A 22,178-nucleotide genomic window follows, 5' to 3' on the forward strand; every position below is an offset into this window, starting at 1 on the left:
CCTGTCTCTTGGTTAGTTTGGTCATTTGTTCATTTATTTTTAATCCCCATTCTCTGTCTGTTGTGTACAGATTAGTTCCTGCTTCTTGATCGTATTCCTTCATAGACATTATTATTATGATATCATCTGCAAAGTCAAGGTGATTTATAATTTGCCCCAGTATCATACAGCCTCCGTCAATATTACTAAGGGAGTCAGACCAGATGTTTTCTAAATATAAACCAAAAAGTATTGGACTGAGTATGCACCCCTTTTTGACTCCAGTTTTCACTTCAAACCACTCTGTCAACTAAGCACTGACTCATACTCCGTGACAAGCTATCCTATAGAGACTCTGCAGTATTTGAACCAACTTGTTACTAAACCATACTACTTGATAACTTTTCACAGAGCCTCTCTGTTAAAAGAGTTGGATGCAGAGTTTGTAGAACTCTGTCTCGCCAAGATTTAAAGAAAAACAAATATTTGATCTATGGTGGAATGTCCAGGCCTAAAGCCAGCTTGTGACTCAGAAGGGATTTCCTCTACTCTTTTCATTCAGGTGAGAATCACTTTGCAGAATACCTTGCTAGGAATGTTTATAAGCTTCATTCCTATGTAGTTCTCACAATCTGTCAGGGCACCTTTCTTAAAGAGTGGTGCAATGAATGAGCATTGCCAGTCTGCAGGGACTTCACCCTTTATCCAAATGAGGTTAAATAGTCTTCAAAGGAGCATGACCATGCCTCTTCCACCAATTTTTAACACTTCAGGCAGCATAACATCTGGGTCAGGTGTCTTGTTTTTCAGGGACCTCATTGCAGCTTCAATTTCTGCTTCCTTTATGTGGTTTTCTTCTTTTTGTGGTTGACTTTTCGGTTAATATTCTCAAGGACAGCTGAGTCAACTTGACTATTCATGTTCAACAGACAATAAAAATATTCATCCCATCCTTTAAGCATTTGATCTTCATCTGCTATATAGTTCCCTTGAGCATCGCGTAGCTGACTTGTTACTGCTGTTAAATTCTTTGATAGTAATCTGACTTTCTGAAAAAGCACTCTCACGTTACTTTTTTTTAAAGTGTTGTTCACGTGCTTTGCTTTCTGTCTTCAGCCTTTCTTTCTTAGACTTTGTAACCAATCTTTTTAGTTCCTTGTTGAGTTGTCTGTATTTGTTTTTCTGCTCAGGGCAATTCTCAGCTTTCAGATGTTCTTGAATCACTTCCTTTTTTTCTTCTTGATAGGTTTTCAATCTCTGGTGTCACTCAGTCTTTCCTTTGTGGATATGACCTCATCTCTATAACCTCATTGGTTGAGGCATTAATGATCTCTAGTAACTCTGCCCAGACTTATTCTACTGGTGTGTCCTTTAGGTCTAAGAGAGAGGCAAAGCAGCCACTGACTGTGTTCTGGGTTGCAAAGCGTGAGTGGATTTCCTGCTAGCTGATCTTACTGACAGGTCATACCCCAAAATTAAAATAATATCCATTCTGGATTAGATGACATCCAGCTTAAAAATGTCCATGCCAGCCACCTGGGAACTTCAGCTGCAGTAAAAAATTGGCTAGGAAATAACAGATTGTTCGGCACCAAAACAAGAAGGCACCTTGGAACAGAGAATAGGAGAATGCTATATGAACCCCAGAATGTTAATTGGTGAACTAGAAACTAGAGCTACAGCCTTTTTGCATTTGTCCATATTGAATTTCATCCTATTTACTTCAGATCATTTTCCAGTTTGTCCAGATCATTTTGAATTCTAATCCTATCCTCCAAAGCCCTTGTAACCCTTCCTAGCTTGGTATCGTGCACAAACGCTATAAGTGCCCTTTTACATGGACATTCTTGGTATTCGTGAAACACGTGGCACGGGGAGCAGCAAACTTTCAATAACGTTCCATAAAATCATTTACGCTAGATGGACAGACTATGCTTACAGAATTGTCGTGCTATCAGAGAAAGCTTGCAGTTCTTTGAAAAGCTATACATGCATCTCGTCACACATAGTGAGCATAGAACGACAAGGGAAATGTGGCTCTGTGGCTATAATACGAAGTTACTCACCACAAGGGATGCAGAAGACGGTGTCATGGCAACAGGGTGGCTCACCCTTTGAGGGCTGGGGCTTGCCTGCCTTGATTACAGACTCTAGGCTGAATCAGGTAATTCCCTATAAAGGGCAGAAGGTGGCTATGGTTACAGGGGAAGCTCAGGAAACTGTGACAGAGTCTGCAGAGAGTGAGAAAAGGCTCCTGCAGGGAAGATCCTGAGCCAGGGGAGTTGCCCCAGGCAGAAATGCCTGGAAGAGACTCTGAACAGGAAGAGAAGGGATGGCAAAGGCCCCAAGCAGGAAGGCTTGGGAGGAGGAAAAGGAAACATTGTGTTGTGTGAATTTAGGAATGGACTTCATTCTGGGATTTTGAGTTTTATTTGCAGCCCCCAAAGAGGGGTATTTTTGACCAAGAGAAAGCCTAAATGGAAGTTTTATTTGAATAGTCCAAGAGGGGAAACTGAAGCAGGCTGGAGGATAGAGAACTAATACCCTACTGAATGATTGTTTTGCCCAAGTGAGATATCCCCTCATTGAATTACAACAATGCGCAAGGCTGTCAATATACAAATCAGTGCACACAATATTATTGTGATTTTGCATTTAAAATAGTCACATTGGTGTATTTTTTTTAATTAGTGGGACCAGTCCCTGCACCAATTGATGTTTTCACTATTTGCTATTACTTCAAGGATATTTAGATGATGGTTTGCTTGAGTTGTATGTATTACCATAGCATCAGAAGTACTGTATGCCATGGTAACAGAAGCACAATTACTTTTGTAACCCTTGACAGCACTGCAACAATCACAGGAGAAGCATCATGCCAGAAGGTGCAGAAAAGAACCACAAACATTATCTGAGGGCTGGAAAAAATGCTCTACCGTGAGAAACTCAATCTGTTTAGCTTATCAAAAAGAAGATTGAGATGTGACTTGATTACAGTGCATAAATACTTTCCTGGGGAGCAAATACCAGGTACTAAAGTGTTCTAGCAGAGAGAGACTTAACAAGAACAAATGGTTGGATGCCGAAGCCAGAAAAATTAAAATGGGAAATTAGGCACAATTTTTAAACAGAGGGTGATTGACTATTGGAACAAAGGGAAGTGGTGGATTTTTCCATCTCTTGGTGTCTTCGGATCAAGACTGTATACCTTTCTGGAAGAGATGCTTAGCCAAACACAACGTATGCTTCAGTCAAATAAAAGTTACTGGGCTCAATACAGGGGTAACTTAGTGAACTGTAAAGGCCTGTGATGTGCAGATGAGCTAGTGGTTCCTTCTGGTCTTAGACTCTATGAATCTATGAGATCTCACTACTGCATCTGCTGTGAAATCTGCTGAGAGATGGGGAGAGGTTGCTAATTTTTTGTGCAAGGTTCGACTCTGTACACCATAAAACAGGGGAGGTAATTGTTCTGCTCTCCTCATTATTGGTGAGGCTTCAGCTGGAAAATTGTGTCCAGTTTGAGATGCCACACTTTAAGAAAGATGTGCACAAATGGAAGAGTCCAGGGGAGAGCAACAAAAATGATAAAAGGTTTAGAAAACTAGACCCATGAGGAAAGATTAAAAAACTGGGCATGTTTAGTCTTGAGAAAAGAAGACTGAGGCAGGACCTGATAAGTCTTCAAATATCTTCTAAAGAGAATGTTGATTGATTATTCTCCATGTCCACTAAAGATAGGACAAGAAGTAATCAGCTTAATCCAGTGCAAGGGAGATTTTGGTTAGCTATTAGGAAAAACGTTCTAACTATAAGGATAGTTAAGTACTGGACTAGGTTGCCAAGGGAGGCTGTGGAATCCCTGCTATTGGAGATTTATAGGAAAAGATTAGCCAAACAACTGACAGGGAAGTTCTAGGTATACTTGGTCCTGCCTCAGTGCAGGGGGCTGGACTAGATGATCTCTCAAGGTCACTTCCAACTCTACATTTCTGTGATTCTGTGTTTTAATAATAACCATTTATTTTCCAAAAAGACTCCTTTTATAAAAACTTGGTAAAATTAACTGACCCAGTCCAATTTAAGGCCCAGTCCAATGACCACTGAAACTAGAGGGAATCTTCCTATTTGACTTCAGTGTGTGTTGGATTAGACCTGGCAACATTTTACTACTTGGTGGTAAATTTTTAAAACAACTTTGTGTTCTCCCTCCTTTTATGTGTCATTTTATGTGTCCTTTCACATAAACAGAGCAAACACGTCTTTCACAGAGGATCTTATTTATTATGAATTTTGGCTTGACTCACTAAAAGTCTGCTGCAATGCAGAGCATATTCATGGCTGTAGAAGCTGTGATAAATCAATTTTCCATGGCTTCTTGGGCCTCGTGCAAAAGCTTAGAGGTAGTTTTTGTGAAGCAAGTCTGTTATTTTATGATTTGCTCTAATTACACATTGTTAGGATTGGACTAACAGTTTACAAATGATAAACTTATCTTGCATGACAGTTTAATCACCTAATTAATATCTCAGGTCAAAAGTTTTATTGTATTATATTGCATTCCTGGGGTTTTGCAGATTAACACCTGATTAAAAACATATGTAATAAAATATATCACATGGTTATCAAATGTCACAACCCAAGACACAACTTAAAACGATCGTTTTTATGGTGAAACCATATTTGAATAATAGCCTCTGTTGTAACATTTCAGTTATATAGAGGCTAATGTAGAGCTACATGTCAATGTATTTTCTTATATTAGTATTTTTTCTCCTCTAATTTGATTTTAATATTACTATGGGGAAGCCCACTCTTGCTCCCACTGAATTCATTGTCTTCAGTGGGAGTAGGATACGATTCCTGATTCTGCTGCCCTTATTCATGTCAAATAGCACCTCACTCCAGGGCTAGTGGGGCTAGTTTTAGAGCCTTATTCACACCGACAGTGAAGAGCCGCATGCCAGGGGTCGATCCTGCAGGGGGCCACCGAAATAAGTACAGAGAGCCGTAGCCTTAGTGCTGAACACATGCGGAGCCAGGCTTCTGCTCCGTGCAGAGAAATCAGCAATGTGAGCAACCCTCTCCCTCCTCACTGAAATGAACATTAGTGAGCAGGTGACAGTGGGTCTGATGGGGGGCAGAAATAGGGAGTGACCGGGACATAATGCAATTCACTCATTGTACATGATGTGAGTAGTGACCATAGTTAGGATTTTAATTGATTCCTGTTGCTAAGCAGAGGTAGTGGCTGACTTGACTGGGCTTCAGAGATGAACCTTGAAGAACCTCGAGGGCCAACACTGACTTGGAAATGTGTTTGGGGGTGCTGAGACAACAGCATTCCTCCTAGCTGGCTGCTCAATGTCTCATGAGGTATGCCAGCCCAGCATTCACCAGGCTGCAGTGTTCCCTCCTCAGTTTAATGAATTGTGAGTAATTAATTGCCATGCTCAGCAGTTCCACTGGTGGCTTAGCATTGCCTTCTCAATGCCCTCATCAGCCTCTTTGTTAGACTGAGCTGCAAGGCCTCATGTTATTAGTGTGATTAGTACCTACTATAGTTTTAGACCAAAGATTTTAATTTGACTATGCTATTTTTAGTCTTGAGTTAAACCACTGTGATATATATTAGCGCTGTGAAATGTTCACACTAATTTCCAGAAGCACGTGGAACATGCCTAACTTGAAATTTGGACAGATCCACTGAAAGGATTGCTTGAATTTGTGAACTTTTTGTGATGCCCACCTGGGCTGATTTATGGTCTTGCATTGAGTCACAGCTTTGCTTCATTTTAATGCAGACCTGGGTGAAAGTCAATGATTTCCACTGCATTTCATTTAGAGATTTTGTGTTGATTTGAAAACCCAGGTGGAATGGGCCAAGGAAAATGCTCATAGGAACATCTACAAAGTGAATCCAGTGAGTTTGTCACTGATATAAGTCTTAGCTTTAATAGGAGCAACCTAGGACTGCAAGGAGACTGCGATGGTCTGGGAGGTGAGTGTTAAAGTAACTTCAATGGAAGCTGAGGGTGATCAGCATCTTCCAGGATTGGGTGTTTTGACGTCAGTTCTGCTCTCATTGACTCATTGATAGTTGAGGCCACTTAACATTTCTCAAGAGGAACTCAGCAAGCTGCCTTTGTGATATATTTTATAGTACAATTCTGCTAGGGTAGCATCTTTGTGTACTGTGTAATGCCAAAAATATCTATTTTCATATTGCCAGTGTCCCAAACTCAGTGTTTTCACATGTTCCAAATACCTGCTACAATGTATGGTTAATCTCTGATGCTTCTGAATTTAAGACAGAAAAGCACACTGTGTATTTATACCATCATTCTCCATACTTTCTCCTATAAATTGACAGTTAATCTGCTCACATTATTCACAAAGAGGTTCACTTAATTCTTCTCCATTCTGGCATGATGCTTCTCCTGTGATTTTTGCAGTGCTGTCAAGGGTTACAAAAGTAATTGTGCTTCTGTTACCATGGCATACAGTACTTCTGATGCTACAGTAATACGTACAACTCAAGCAAACCATTATGTAAATATCCTTGAAGTAACAGCAAATAGTGAAAACATCAACTGGTACAGGGACTGGGCCCCCTAATTAAAAAAAAATCAACAATGTGACTATTTTAAATGCAAAATCACGATAATATTGTGTGCACTGATTTGTATATTGGTAGCCTTGGGCATTGTTGTAACTCAATGAGGGGATATCTCACTTGGGCAAAACAATCATTCAGTAGGGCATTAGTTCTATATCCTCCTTGGGTTGGTGAGCAATAACTGATGCTTACTGTACAAAGTTTACTTGTTTCATTGCTACCTCATTGGAGGGGAGGGATAGCTCAGTGGTTTGAGCATTGGCCTGCTAAACCCAGGTTGTGAGTTCAATCCTTGAGGGGGCTATTTAGAGATCTGGGGCAAAAATTGGGGATTGGTCCTGCTTTGCGCAGGGAGTTGGGCTAGATGACCTCCTGAGGTCCCTTCTAACCCTGATATTCTATGATTCATCCTCTTCTCCTCTTCTGTTTGTCTCATCCCCCTATTACCTTCATATAAGCCCTTTGGATTAGAGACTGTGTTTTTCTGATTAAATAGTGTAAGGTCTGTGCTGTAGAGACCATCTTTTTGGTCTGTGTTTGTTCCTCGGCACTACCACAATGCAGATGTAAGCAGAGTCAGGATGAGCTCCACCCTGACATCTGGTGGTGAGGTGTGGCAAGTTGTGGAAAAGAACTTTGGGGCTGATCTCATTTGCATAGGCACACCCACCCCGCCTAGAATGAGGCCATATCCCAAATGGTCACTTTGGCTGTTGTGGGATCCCCAGTGTCTCTGTTATTGGGGCAGGAAGAATAAATTGTTATTACCCTGATTATGGGAATCAAGGACAGTGGAACTGTACTTGGCCTTTTGTTATGATGGAGGGATTCACCATCAACTAAGTAGCACTCGCTAGGCAAGGGACATGGGTTCCAAAACTCTGTGAATTGAGAGAGGCTTGAGACAGGTATGAGTACTTGGTGGTGTGGGCCCCTTTGTGAGGGCCTGGAACACCAGTTGCGCCTCTGTCTTTCTCCACTGTGGAATGTCAGAGCTAATTTTGGGTCTATTAAGAGTCTTGCTATAGGTGCTGTGCTGAATTCACTTTGGCCTTACAGTGCACCAGCACTAAGACTCCCACTGCCATGAGCTGAAATCACTGAAGAACTAAAATCACTGAGAGCTGAAATCACGGAGCACTGTGTCAAGTAGTGGGGAGCTGGAAGATCTAGAGTGCAGTGGTGCTGTTCGTGGATAGGCTGGCGGAGCGGAGTGGAGCAGAGTGTAGCGGAGCTGTTCGTGAGATGGTGGAGCGGAGTGGAGCTGTGGGGCAATCAGCTTCAGGTCATGTAAGGTGCCCTTTACCTTTCCCCCCCCCACACAGGCACATTTTTAGCCAGACTGGGGAGTAACACTCTGCAGATGAACTTTTGAACTCTGGGGCTGGACTTTTCAGACTTTGGGTGATTTTTGGATTGCTGGACTCAAGAGACGTTTGGGTTCTGGGACTCAAGAACCCGAGGGAAAGGATGTGGCCCAATTTGCTGGGGTGGGTCTTTGCTCATGGTTTGGTTAATGAACACTAGTTGTGGTGTTTTCCCAATTTAATGCTGATGTCATTTACCTCTTGTTATTAAAGATTCTCTGCTACACCGAGACTCTGTGCTTGCGAGAGGGGAAGTATTGCCTCTTTGAGGCACCCAGGGGTTGTGTACAATTTTCCCAGGTCACTGGGTGGGGGCTCGAGCCAGTTTTGCATTTGCTTTGATGTGAGGGAACCCCTGTGCACTGAACCCGGCCCTTGCTGCTATCAACTTGGCCTGGCAGAAGGATTACACAAATAATAATATTTAATAATTAGTCATGGTTAATCTACTGTAATGGAGTGTCTGGTGCCCCCTATTAAATGGAATCAGAACTGAAAAAGTGTGTATCATAGAATCGTAGGATTGGAAGGGACCTTGAAAGGTCTTCTAGTCCAGTCCCCTGCACTCAAGGCAGGACTAAGTATTATCTAGATCAGTGGTTCTCAACCTACTTACCATTGTGGGCTACATATGTAGCTCTCTATGTGTTATGTGGGCTGGATCCATACAATATATATACGCTACCTGTATGGCCCTGAGCATGTCACATGGGCTGCAGCTGTTTGCTGATTGGGCCGCAAACAGCCTGTGGGCTGTGGTTTGAGAACCACTGATATAGACCATCCCTGACAGGTGTTTGTCTAACCTGCTCTTAAAAATCTCCGATGACAGAGATTCCCCAACCTCTCTAGGCAATGTGTTCCAGTGCTTAACCACCCTGACAGTTAGGAAGTTTTTCCTAATGTCCAATCTAAATCTCCCTTGCTTCAATGTAAACCCATTGCTTCTTGTCCTAGCCTCAGAGGTTAAAGAGAATAATTTTTCACCTTCCTCCTTGTAACAACCTTTTATGTACTTGAAAACTGTTATCATGTCCCCAGTCAGGGCATGTCTACACTTACCAGTAGATCGGCACTGCTGCAATCAATGCAGCAAGTGTCGATGTAACAGGTCTGGTAAAGACATGCTAAATTGATGGGAGAGCACTCTCCCATCGATTTGTGTACTCCACCTCCTCAAGAAGCATAAGGGAAGTCAACAGGAGATGCTCTTCTGTTGACACAGCACAGTGTAGCCACTGCAGTAAGTGGATCTAACTACATCAACATCAGTTACATTATTCAACATAACTGAAGTTGCATAAGTTAGATCGATTTACCACGGTAGTGTAGACCAGCCCTCAGTCTTCTCATCTCCAGACTAAACAAACCCAGATCCTCATAGATCATGTTTTCTAGAGCTTTAATCATTTTTGCTATTCTCCTCCAGACTTTCTCCAATTTGTCCATATCTTTCCTGAAATGTGGCACCCAGTACTGGACACAATACTCCACACAATACTCCACTTGAGGTCGTATCAGCACGGAGTAGAAGGAAAGAATTACTTCTTGTGTCTTGCTTGCAGCACTCCTGCTAATACATCCCAGAGTTATGTTTGCTTTTTTTTTTCAACAGTGTTACACTGTTGACTCATATTTAGATTGTGATCCACTACGACCCCCAGATCCCTTTCCACAGTACTCTTTCCTAGGCAGTCATTTCCCATTTTGTGTATGTGCAATTGATTGTTCCTTCCTAAGTGGAGTACTTTGCATTTGTCCTTATTTAATTTCATCCTATTTACTTCAGATCATTTTCCAGTTTGTCCAGATCATTTTGAATTTTAATCCTATCATCCAAAGCACTTGTAACCCTTCCCAGACTGGTATGGTTCACAAACTCTGTAAGTGTACTCTCTATGCCATTATCTAAATCACTGATGAAGATATTGAACAGAACCAATTCCTATGGGACTCCACTTGATATGCCCTTCCAGTTTGACTGGGAACCACTGATAACTACTCTCTGGGAATGGTTTTCCAAAATGTTATGAATTTATAGTAGCTCCATCTAGGTTTTATTTCCCTAGTTTGTTTATGAGATGGTCATGTGAGACAGTATCAAAAGCTTTACTAAAGTCAAGCTATACCACATCTATCACCTCCTCAATATCCAAAAGACTATCCTGTCAAAGAAAGCTATTAGGTTGGTTTGTCACAATTTGTTCTTGACAAATCCATGCTGACTGTTACTCATCACCTTATTATCTTCTAGGTGTTTGCAAATTGATTGCTTAATTATTTGCTCCATTATCTTTCATATCATATCCCCTATATTGTAAAGAGATAAAGCAGATTCTTTTGTAGCTCGGATGGCAAGGAGAGATTGAGTTCTATCCCTCCTGTTTCCAGGAAGTTACAAGTGGCTGTGATATGCAGCATAGTAACAGCCCGGAAGTCCTAAGTGTCCTAAAATTCATTACACTATTTTGTTGCAAAACATATAACACATTTACTATTGGGGTTGTCATACACAGTAATATACTCCAGGTTGCACTGCAAGAGTCAGAGGAAGTCTGAGCATATATTTATTTTATGCTTGAATACATTATTTGACATACTGAGGTATATCTCCCCTTAAATGAATTAGCACATTGTAATAATTTGAAATGTACATCCAAGCAACACGCTCTGTCAGCATTATTTTTTTAATATCGTGCTCTAAATTTTTCGTTTTAGATATGAAAAGAGGTTAAAATATTATGTACACTTCATGTATGTATTCTTTTAACTGGTCCTCTTTTTCATATCCTACTCCTTTTCTCATTTTACTTCCTCTCATTTCCTTGGAAAGGCCACTCTCATTAAGACACATCCACTTTTAGGCCTATCCAGATCCCCTATTGTTTTAAGGATGTTGATACAGGACTATGTGTTTCCCCTCCTACTTCATGGCATGCAAAGGAACAAAACAGTGGAAAATGCTGCAGGGGAAAAGAAGCTGTGTGGCTATTTTCCCATCCATCAATATCCTCTCTGTTTAAAAGAAAAATGTGGGGGGGCGGGGAGGGGACAGATGGACGGGGGACAGAACGACACATACACAGAAAAAAACAGATGAATTGATGCTATTTAGATTAACAAACTAGTCCAGTATGACTTAGACTGAAAAAATACAGAATAAGTACTGAATAATAGTTAAGTAGTCAATGGCACATCCATCAGTACAGTGTCCATTATAGGACATGATCAAATGACAGGTATCTGAGGAGATCTGTTCCTTGGCCCCTGATTCCTGATACTTAACTCCTAACACCTCAAGATGTCTGAAAATGGGGCAAGAAGATGGGGAATTTAAGGCAGGAGGGATGACTGGCGAGACCATACTCATGCCTTGCTATGGAGCCATGCAGTTGGGATTGGGGTTTTTATAGATTACTCTCTTCTGTGATTTTTTTCAGACTGTGTCCATAATGTGTAGTGCGGAGTTGGGAGAAATGGAACACAACAAGGTTTTTTACTAGTTTTTTCCCTTCTGCATTTTTACCTGAGACAGTAACAGAGGAGCCATAGTTATTTCCAATTAACAATGAGTAAGGTCCTGATATAGCAAGATACATAAACCTGTACATAACTTGAAGCACGTGAGTTGTTCCCTTTACGTCAGTCAGTGTTACACATGTGTTTTAGTACCTTGCTGAATAGAGTCCTTAATAAATAAATATAGACTGAGGCTTGCTGAACTGATTTTTTAATTTTGTTCAGGTACATAAAATCCAACTGCTAAAAATTGTCTAGTGAGCAGTATAGTCACAACATTATCACCCAAATTTAGAGGCAACAGCTTTTCCACTCACTACAGGAGTAATCACACGGAAGAAAAATGGCAAATTCTTCCTCTGTCTGTATGCTCAACCTTCCTCTAAAACAGATAACATAATAACAATGATTGATTTGTTAAATTATTGACAGAAATGAGAGATGTGCATTAGTCCACAATTGGCTTGATGGGACCCAGCAGATTATTTTTCTCCTACAAGTTGCCTTTAATCTGACATGATTGCTTTCCTTTTGCATTCTACTGGGACTCACCCTTGGACTGCTGGGTTTAGAATTAATCCCATTAGCCGATTTTTTTTCCTTTGAACAATTACAGTCTCTTTAAAACAGATCCTTTTTATCTGGTGGTTTGTAGAAATTTTCAAGGCTTTTTTTGGTTAAACTTTGGCTTTCACTGAAGCCCTGACAATTACTAAACTCTTGGTAAATTATTCCCTTTTCTCCTCCGGTAAGTATACCTCACCCCGGACTTTTGCCTGCATTCCAAGGTCTTTTAGTTCTGTCTTCTCTCACTGTGACTACCCCACCCTCATCCTGCACCATCCTATTCACAGCTATGTTTTCAAAGCAGCTGGTCCATTGTCTCTACAGTGCACATAGGGATGTCCTCGCTCATGTTTGTGGTCCTTAAACTATAAGATCTTTGAGGTAGAGCTGGGTGATTTTTTTTTTTGACAAATTGTAAATTTCCCAAAATATGCATTTTGAGAATTGGGGGTCACTGAAACACTGCACTAATTCAAGTCAAAGTCAGCAAGTAGTTGTGGCTGGAAAAATGAGCCTCTGGTATTATCAAAATGAGCATGTATTGAAATGAAACATATCAACATTTTGCTTCAAAACAACATTTTTGAAATGTTGATTTGAAATGACATTTTTTTGGGTAACACTTGGTTTGATCTGACAACATTTTTTCAGGTTTTCATTTTGGCAAGAAAAACACCACCGACAAATAATTCAGTCTCAGTTCAAAGTGAAGTGATTTTCTTTCAGATTTTTTCAGTTCAGCCACGGAACCGAAAAATCAGTGATTTGCTCAGCTCCACTTTGAGGCAAGGAATGTGCCTTTATCCATGACTACAAACTGCAGGGTAAATTTATGGTGCCATAGAGATGATCTTGAATAATAACAACTTTGTTGCTGCAAAACAAAAGAAGTGTTAGAAAGAGAGGTGACAAAGGAAAGGAGGGAATCCAAAGTTTACCGTTGCCGGCGTGATCTTTGTTAAACGGTTGTGTAAGAAGGCATGTATTGGGACTTCTTTCAGTCAGATTCTAGTCTTACCTTTTCATTATTTCATGGGTGTACTTAGACTTTTCTGTTAATCTGACAGCACAGTGTCCATTATTTCATCTTTGTTGACTTTATAAAGTAATCCTCACAAAAGGCTTTGAAGATTACTTTCAAACCTGCTTTGAAACATTTTCAAGGGCCTACACAGAAGTTTTGTTTCCCTATTCTCTTTTTCTTCCTTTTTGATGTGGATGGTGGCATAAATTCATACATGTAGCTCCATGAATCATACATGAATCATAGAGAGTTTCAGTCAGTATCTGTCATTTACTGCTTTCATAGTGCTGCATTTCGGACCTGATCCTGCAGCATGCTGACTTTCTCCCAGCTGCTAGGTGCTATGTGTCCTCAGCAACCGCTAATATCATTGGGGATTGTGGGTACTCAGGATGCCACAGGAAATGCCAAGCATCTCCTTGGTTCAGGGCTTCATTCATTCTTAGCTTGGGAAAAATCATGCCTATTGTGTTTTAATCAAAACGTAAGCATGTGACCGTTTTGTAAGATGTCAATTACTCCAATTTAGCTTAGGAGCATGGGCTGGTTGCACATGTGCTCTTTAAAAACACACCTGAGTGCCATTTTTTGTACAGTTTCCAAGAAATTCAAGAAGTCTTTTCATAATGCATTTGGGTTTCCTGAGTATAATAACAACTATTCTAAAGAGCTTATTGAAAGGGAAATCTATTTCCTCATTTGTGGTGTAATATAATAGAAAATAAATTTAAACCAATTGAACTCATTTTTGTAGTTGATTACAATGATATCCTGAAAGCCCTTGCACAAACTTTGGCACAGTGTGTTAGGAACAAACCCTAACCAGCCTTTCAGAGATTATAAAGTCATAAGGGACTACTGTCATCATCTAGTCTATCTCCCATGTAAGCACAGGTCATAGGATAATCCCTGAATTCATTCTTGTTTGAACTAGAGCATATCTTTTAGAAAAACATCTAATCTTGATTTTAAAATGTACAGTGATGGAGAATCAATCACAACCTCTGGTAAATTATTCCAATGGCTAATTACCCCCAAATTTGCACCTGATTTTGAATTTGAATCTGTCTACTTTCAACTTTCAGCCATTCAATCTTGTTATACCTTTGTCTGCTAGATTGAAGAGCCCTCTCTTATTAAATTTGCGTCCCCATGTAGGTACTTATAGACCATGATCAAGTAACTATTTAACCTTATCTTTGATAAGCTAAATACATTGAGCTCCTTGAGTCTTTTACTATGCGGCATGTCTTCCCGTCTTTTAATTATTCTCAAGTTTCTTCTTTGAACCCTCTCCTATTTAAATAGGAACAAAATCATTTTGTTTCTAACATACTTATCAAACCTCCTCTGATCATCTTTAACTTTGCTGACCATTGAGTTCTCCTTGTGTCCTTTTCTTTCCCTTATCAATTTACTGTGATTCTTAGCTTATAATTTATATTAATTGCTATCAACTGTCTTTTTTTCATAATTGTTTTCAGCTTTGTAAAATTGGCCCTTTTAAAGCAGCAACTATAAGTATTACTGGTTTGTACTCAACAAATGTAAGCAAGTCATGATTACACGCTGTGGCACTCTGCACCTCAAGGCACCATGGAATCTCCATATTCACCACTATCATATAATTATGATATGTTTTGTACAAAGTATGCCCTGTGAGGTATTATTTTAAAAGTCTTGATCTGTTGAACATTAATATCCTGTTGGATTATATGTGCTATCATTGTATTCCAAGTTATAAAGTTTTGTTATGTGTGTGTATTACTGAAATATGTCGTGAGGTTGGGAACACCCACAACCAGCCTTTCAGATACAACAATGGAGTAGCCAGACTGCATTAATGGCTCATCAAGACCCATCAAAGAAATGATCTCCTCTCCCAGAACAGCATACAATGGAGAATTCTTAGAGGAAGCACATATACAATGGAGACTGCTTGACCCAAATCATAGCAAAATACCTTTCAAGGAAGCTGGAAGAAACTATAAAAGGGGAAGTGGCATTATGATTTGGCCTCTCTCCCTGCCCCCCAACTCAACACCTGAAAGAAACATCTGGAGGACAAAGACCTTGAACTGGAGAGTCCCAGCCTGTGTATTGAGGAACTAAACCATCTGTCAGGGTGAGACACTGCTTGATTCAAATCCTGTTTAGTGTATAGAACTCAGACTGTGAATTTATTTTTGTTTCTTAGGTAACCAATTTTGATCTCTACACTTGCTACTTATAATCACTTATAATCTATCTTTCTGTAGATAATAAATCTGTTTTATATTTTACCTAAAACAGTGTGTTTTGGTTGAAGTGCTTGGGAAATTTCAGCTCAGTTTACAAAGGCTAGTTTGTGTCCACTCCACATTGAGAGAGGGGTGGTGTGGGTAATGACCTTACACTTGTCAGGCTTCTGACCATAGCAAGACAGTACAGTTCTGGGGTGCAAGGCTGGGGAGCTGGAGCCTCTCTATGTTGGTTCATGAGTGGCTGGAAAAGCATTCATGTAACTCAGTTGGGTGTGTCCCTGCCTGTGGATGGCTGTGTAAGTGCAGCACCCATCAGAGTTTGTAGCTTGGCAACAGCATCACAGAGTGAGAAGGATGCCCCAAGTTGGTGAGATAGAGGGACCAGCTGTCCCACAGTCCAGGTTGCACCTCGGGGATGACATCACACATGCACTTAAGCAACCACTACCATATTGTTGTGTGATCAATTTCTCTTCATCTTTCAAGATGAGGTCTAACATAGCGTTCCCCCACGTTGGTTGCGGCACCTTTGAGTTAGAAAATTCTCATCTATAATTTTTAGAAATTCCAAGCATGTTTTGCCAGGTCTCCTCTCTGTTTCCACTCTCTTTTGTCCCTTGGTGGCCAGTTCCTTCCTTTCTTTTTTGAATCTGGGAGGGTGATGCTTCCCAAATCTGGTGGTCTGAGAACTCCTCAGCCTCTCTGATTCTCTGAGATGTCTGCACTTGGCCTTCCAGACCATGAATCTTTTCTTCAAGCATAGCTACCAGCTTGCACTTCATACAGAGGAAATCCCTTTTGACTTCCATTAGGAAAGAAAACATGAGAAATATGTTGTAGGACAGAACCCTGTTCCATCTTTATATTAAGTGTACAATGGTACACAGAAAGAGAGCGTCACACATACCCTATCTGAACTCTCTCTGAAACTCCCCAGTTTGCTGCTCCTGTTTGCTACTCATGAGTTCACCTGTCAACTGACTTACATACTAAGCCTCACTGCTCGTCTCTACCCCCTCAACAACAGGGAGTGATTAACCATTCAGAAAGTTCAAATGCCTGGGCTGATCAAAAGACCCAAGAATCAGAGCCACATGGCCCTCACTGAGATACAGACCTGTCTCACCTGGCCCATGGCCCAGCCACATAAGTCCTGGAACAAGAATAAACAGGCTGTGAGCATGGTAACTCCATGGGGTCTGGAAGAATATGCCTGATCTCCCCTTGTTGGACCGGGGACACCAGCAGTTACTTCAGATGTGTAGTGCAGCCTATAAGAAGTAGCAGATGTGATGACTGCTCATCCCTTCCCTCATAGGAGTTTTGACTGATACTTCCCATCTCAGCAAACCCATTGACCCCACCCAGCCCCTCTTTGTTTCACCCCTTGAATTCCCATTTGTGCTGCTCCAGTGAGCGTGGAGTTCCCCTGCACTACTTCTCTGAACTCTGCTCTCCCCTCCAGTAGAACCATAGAATTTCTGTTGTGTTTAGAGCTTTATATACCTGTAGAAGGAGTCAAGATTTGGCTCTCAGAATATAGACAAATCAGCCAAATAATTGCATGTCTTTTTCTATAGATTAGTGTAAAAAATGGGTAGCAGTGAATAAACACAGAGTAAAAGTGTGTTGAACAGTTTCAGCTAAGAATAATGTTTCCATTATAAAGTAGTGTGCCAGGTCTCAAACAGTGAGTAGCTAGCCCCATGAGGGTCACTAGCATTTAGCTGGAAGAAGGCAGCAGAGCACTGGCCTGCTCTGTGGTTGGAGAAATGAGTACAAGGTTGGAAGAGAGGAGGTCCTGTTTCCTAATCCTGGTTCTGCCAGCGCATCTCTGTGTGGTCGTGGGTAAATTGCTTGACTTCTCTCTCTTGGTTTCACTGTGGTGAAATGGCATTAATAATACCTGTTTACCTCACAGAAATGTTGTGCGGATTAAGGAGGCGATATATGTACAAACAGAATAAAGCATTGAAAACTGGACATTTACCACTTACATAGACAAATCTACTTACGGTAGTCCACCTTAACAGTAAAAGTAAATAAACACAAAAGTCAGCAAGAGGTGTGGGTACTCTGAAATCTGGTCCTAGATTGATTTATAACTAAGATTTGTGTTTATTGAAGTGACAATGTTTAATTTGGAATAGTTTAATTTTATATTTAAAAATACCATAAAGACACTGGCTGCTGTGGATTGATCGTGAGATGTTATTCAGACTATCTAAGCCTCTCTGTTCATGGGAGAACACAGATGCCAAGCTATAAAAAAATTATTCTATATAATGACTTGCTAGGTAGTTCTTAGATCATCAGATTATACTGATGCCAGACACTGGGTAGAACAGGATTTCTCAACCTTTTCAGGTTGGTCACTTTTTATTCAAAGTCAACCTGTTTTGTGACCTCCCCCTGCTTACATTAACTACAAAATAAGAGTAAAAATTATATGAATTATAACAATTGACCTTGAAGGGTAAGAGAGTGTAGGCAGTGGAATTTTCTTCGCGTTAGGTTATAACATTTTCACTGCTTTATGACCTCCCTCCCATTTTCCTGATTGCCTTTCATGACCTTGTTGGTGGTCACAACCCTCTGGTTGAGAAACCCTAGACTATTGGCTGCCAGTCCTTCAAGACACCTGTTGTCCAAGACCTACTTCTGATTCTGAGGAACTAGCATTCTCCTGCCATATAAAACTAAAGTCTCACAAGTGCTGTATATTAAACCTTGAAATGATTGCTACACCTTCTGCATATTGCTGCACCTGAACTATTCACATGCGTAAATTTAGGCATGTTCTTAAGGAACTTGCCAAACTGGGGCCTAAATGAATAAAGGAAGTAATTATTTAGATCACATGCATCAGATCAATATACTGTACTAGAGTCACTATGTTTGATCAACTAGTAATATTGTCCACTGCAGCCTAACCCCATGTCATTTTGTGAATCCCACAAAAAATCATCCATAGATGGGTAGGAAGCCTTTAAAAATTGTCTTCAGAAAACAGAAAGATAATAAATTTGAATTAATTGGAGGTTTACAGTACAGCCTCAGAGTTTTGAACACCTCAGGAATGGAGGTTGTTCATAACTGTGAAATGTTTGTAACTGAACAATACGTTATGGTTGTTCTTTCAAAAGTTTACAACTGAACATTGACTGAATACAGCTTTGAAATTTTACTATGCAGAAGAAAAATGCTACTTTTAATCATCTTAATTTAAATGAAACAAGCACAGAAACAGTTTCCTTATCTTGTCAAATCTTTTGTTAAAATTTGTCTATTTTTAGTGGTTTACATTTAACACAGTGCTGTACTGTATTTGCTTTTTTTATTTGTCTCTGCTGCTGCCTGATTGCATACTTCCAGTTCCAAATGAGGAGTGTGGTTGACAGGTCAGTTCATAACTCTGATATTCATAACTCTGAGGTTCTACTGTGCTTTGAATTCTGATGCAGTTGTTTTGTACGAACACATTCTTACCAACCCCCTCTTGATCACTACAATATCTGAAAAGCAAGTAGAGAGAGGAGACCCATCTCTGTAATTTAACCTTTATTATATTATTTTTAGAATTGTCTTTCAGGTCTAACCTTCACAGCATAAATTCACAAGTGAATAATCTCATTAGAGATAATCCTTCTCTCTGGGCAGTCTCTTTGCAGGATAGTCTGGCCAACGTTTCTCATGATTTTTAATTTGTGATCCATTTGCTATCTGATCCATTTGCTAATTACCAATATTGTCCATCTCACCTGTGCTCTCCCGTCCTCAGTGCTTCTTGACAGATAACAGATTTTGCAATAACAACTTGAGTTTTAGACCCCTCTGAAAGTTAATAGCTCAAATTTCTATTAAAATGGCTCATGTAAAATTTCTGTGGGATGCTTTGGAATTTCAGTTTTGTACACAGTAATTGAATTCAATGTTAGGTAATGTAATGGGTTTGAAATTTGATTGCAAGAGACTGTTTTAATCTTTGTGATTGCCATTTCCCTTGGCGCACACAGATCTATCACTTGTAATGGAGGATGCAGCTCTGAGAGGATATATAGTGCAAACCTTAGCACTAAACACTTGGGGTGAAACACCTACCCTGTTTAGGTTACCAGATGTCTAGGTTTTCCCAAACATTGCCTCTTTTTTGAGTCTCCATGTTCTGTCTGGGGGAAGTTTTCAAATAACAGGAAATGGCCTGCAGAGCAGACATTACAGCTCAGAAAGAGCCCCAATTGGTCCACTTCCTGACTGGTCCCTCCCCTGCATCTGCAGCTAATTGGTCCCACAGCTGCCAGATCCCTCCGCCCTCCCCAGGCCCTGGCTCACAGCCCTGGGAAGGGGGGTCCCGCAGCAAGGTACTGGCTGATGGGCTGGCGCTGCATCCTGGGCTTGCACTGGCCGCCCTGCCACCATGTCAGGGAGTGGCATTGCCCCTCACCTCCAGTGAGTACCCCCACTGTAGGTACCCCCTCCAGTACCCTCAACTGTACCCCTCTCCAGCCCTCTGCTCCCTGGTGGTGTCCTCTTTTTTGGGAACCTGAATTATGGTAACCCTAATCCTGTTGAAGCCAGGGGGAGTTTTGCAACTGACTTAAATGGAGCCAGGATGTCACCTTTGGAGATTAAGGCCATGTCTATACTACAGAGTTTTGTCGACAAAAGTCAGCTTTCATGGACAAAACAGTGGAGGTATACACGCTACAATACTCCTTCCGCCGACAAAACTCTCAGGCTTTGCTGACAAAATAAAACCCCCTCAATGAGAGGCATAGAGCTTTTTGCGGAAAAGTTAGATTGTCAAAGTGTCAGTATAGAAAACATGGTTGGTTATGTCACTGTAAATGGCTTCCAGGAGGTGTCCCACAATGCCCATTCGGACTGCTGTGGTCAGCAGTTTGAACTCCACTGCCCTGCACCCAGATACACAGGCATCTCCCCACCCCCTTTAAAAGCCTGGGAATTTTTGAAATTCCACTTCCTGTTTGCTCAGCATGGACAGCTCACACCTCATCTTCCCAGCTGACCATGGTGTCTCTACACAGCAAGCGCTCTCCCGCTCGGAGCACAGTTGTTGGATCTGCGGGCACTGTGGGGAGAGGAGTCTGTGCAATCCCAGCTCCACTACAGCTGTAGGAACTTTGGTACCTTCGGTCAGATTTCTCATGGCATGTTGGATAAGGGCTACGAACAGGACACACATCAGTGCCATGTGAAGATAAAGGAGCTGAGTCAGGCATAACTGAAGGGAAGGGATGGATGCCATCTGTGGTGGTGACCCCACCTCCACTGCCAAGAGCCCCGTGGATACTTTGGCAGGATTGGAGACAGTGGACAGTGTAATCAACCCCGAGGATGAAGTTGTTAATGAGGAGATCAAGTTGAGAATGATGTGGAGCACACAGCAGGGTTATCCAGTGGCGTGGCAAGGCAGGACTTCTTTTCCACTCCAGAGGGGTCTAGTCAGTCCAAGCAGTCTGTCTCTGATGGGCATGATGCAGTAGAGGAGAGCTCTGGAAAGTGACCTTTTTGAGTTGATGCTGCTCAGTTATATGAGGTAGAGCTGCCCTTTGCTTTGTATATGCTAGAAGGGGATGAAGGGATAAAAATGTACAAGACTAGGAAACTTTCCTGGAGGGACTCGCCAATCCTCTGCTGAAGGTTCCTTCGCAAAACTGCTTTGTTCCTTCCCTTGTAGGAATTCCTGTGCCAATCAGCAATCACTTGTGCAGGGACCAAAGCGGCACATAGGAGAGCAGCACAGAAATCCTTTCTGAAGCCGCACACATGCAGAAAATGCACCCTTGCATCCTTGCTTACCCTCAGGAGTGAGATATCGGCTTCAGTGACCCCCCACCTGTGGAAAATGGTGGCAGGATTTACAATATTGTCCCTAGTCGCCTGCACTGATCCCCTTAGAAACATCTTGATCCTTTGTGCCCAACCCCCACACAGGCCATTCTCACCATGTTTAAGGCATTCGTCAAGTTGTATGCTTGCCAAGGGACAGTGAGAAACTGATTCATATTTAAAAAGAGGTGCATTTTATTATAATGATTCAATGCTGTGTGTGCACTAACAATCATGCTTCTGTTTATTCTTTCTTGTGCTTCTTCAGATGTGACCTTCAGGGGAACCCCCTTACACACTGGTGGATTGCCTCCTACAAGGAGGAGCAAGGAGAACATGTTTTGAGATGTGCTACAATCCTCAGAGGCCAAAAAACAAGACTGCAGGGCATGGAGAGGGACTTTAAAATAAAATGATAAAATAGTCTGGACAGAAAAGAGAGCCAGGAGTGAATTTTAATGGCCAGGAGCAGATGATAAAAGTGATAGAGGAGCAAACGGAGATGTTGAAGTTTCTAATTACACTGCCAGCTGAATTCATGTGTGGTTGCTCCCCCCCTGCAGCCAATATGGAACTGTTTTCCATGCCCTCCCACACATTCCTTGCAACTTCCTGGCCCATCTCAGTACCCTGTTCACTCCACCCCTTCAGACAGCTTCAAAAATGATAGCTGGACTTACATAGAGCTATCACACAGCCCTTCATTGTTATCTCCTTTCCAACCAAGCCTTTTGGGTGTGTTGTTACTTGGTATTTAATAAAAATATACTCTCTGAAAAATAACCAATCTTTATTTGTCTCCTACACGTGGTAGTTGCTGCTAGAATTAATACACAGTGGCAATTTGATCATTTGCTGAGTACAGATCAGGATCATCAAAATATTCAGACAAGGCGGCAAATTAACAAAGCATGGCAGAATGCTATATAGAAAGATACATTATTGGAGCTCATTGTCAAAATGGTGCCTCAAAGCATCCCTTTTTCGAATAGTCCCCAGTTGTGCCC

The 22,178-nt window shown here is 41.3% G+C and overlaps 1 long non-coding RNA gene across 1 annotated transcript in view; it reads left to right on the forward strand.

The window, feature by feature from the left end:
- The window catches only part of LOC140906585 (uncharacterized), a 50,383-nt gene extending 28,444 nt beyond the window's left edge, over positions 1-21,939 (forward strand). Inside the window, exons 2-3 of the long non-coding RNA XR_012157159.1 lie at positions 18,694-18,719; positions 21,440-21,939. This is a non-coding gene — a long non-coding RNA (uncharacterized LOC140906585). The remainder of the gene's footprint in view (positions 1-18,693; positions 18,720-21,439) is intronic.
- The last annotated feature ends 239 nt before the right edge of the window (positions 21,940-22,178 follow it).

This window comes from Lepidochelys kempii, chromosome 2 (genome assembly GCF_965140285.1).
Source record: "Lepidochelys kempii isolate rLepKem1 chromosome 2, rLepKem1.hap1, whole genome shotgun sequence".
NCBI classification, from domain to species: Eukaryota; Metazoa; Chordata; order Testudines; family Cheloniidae; genus Lepidochelys; species Lepidochelys kempii.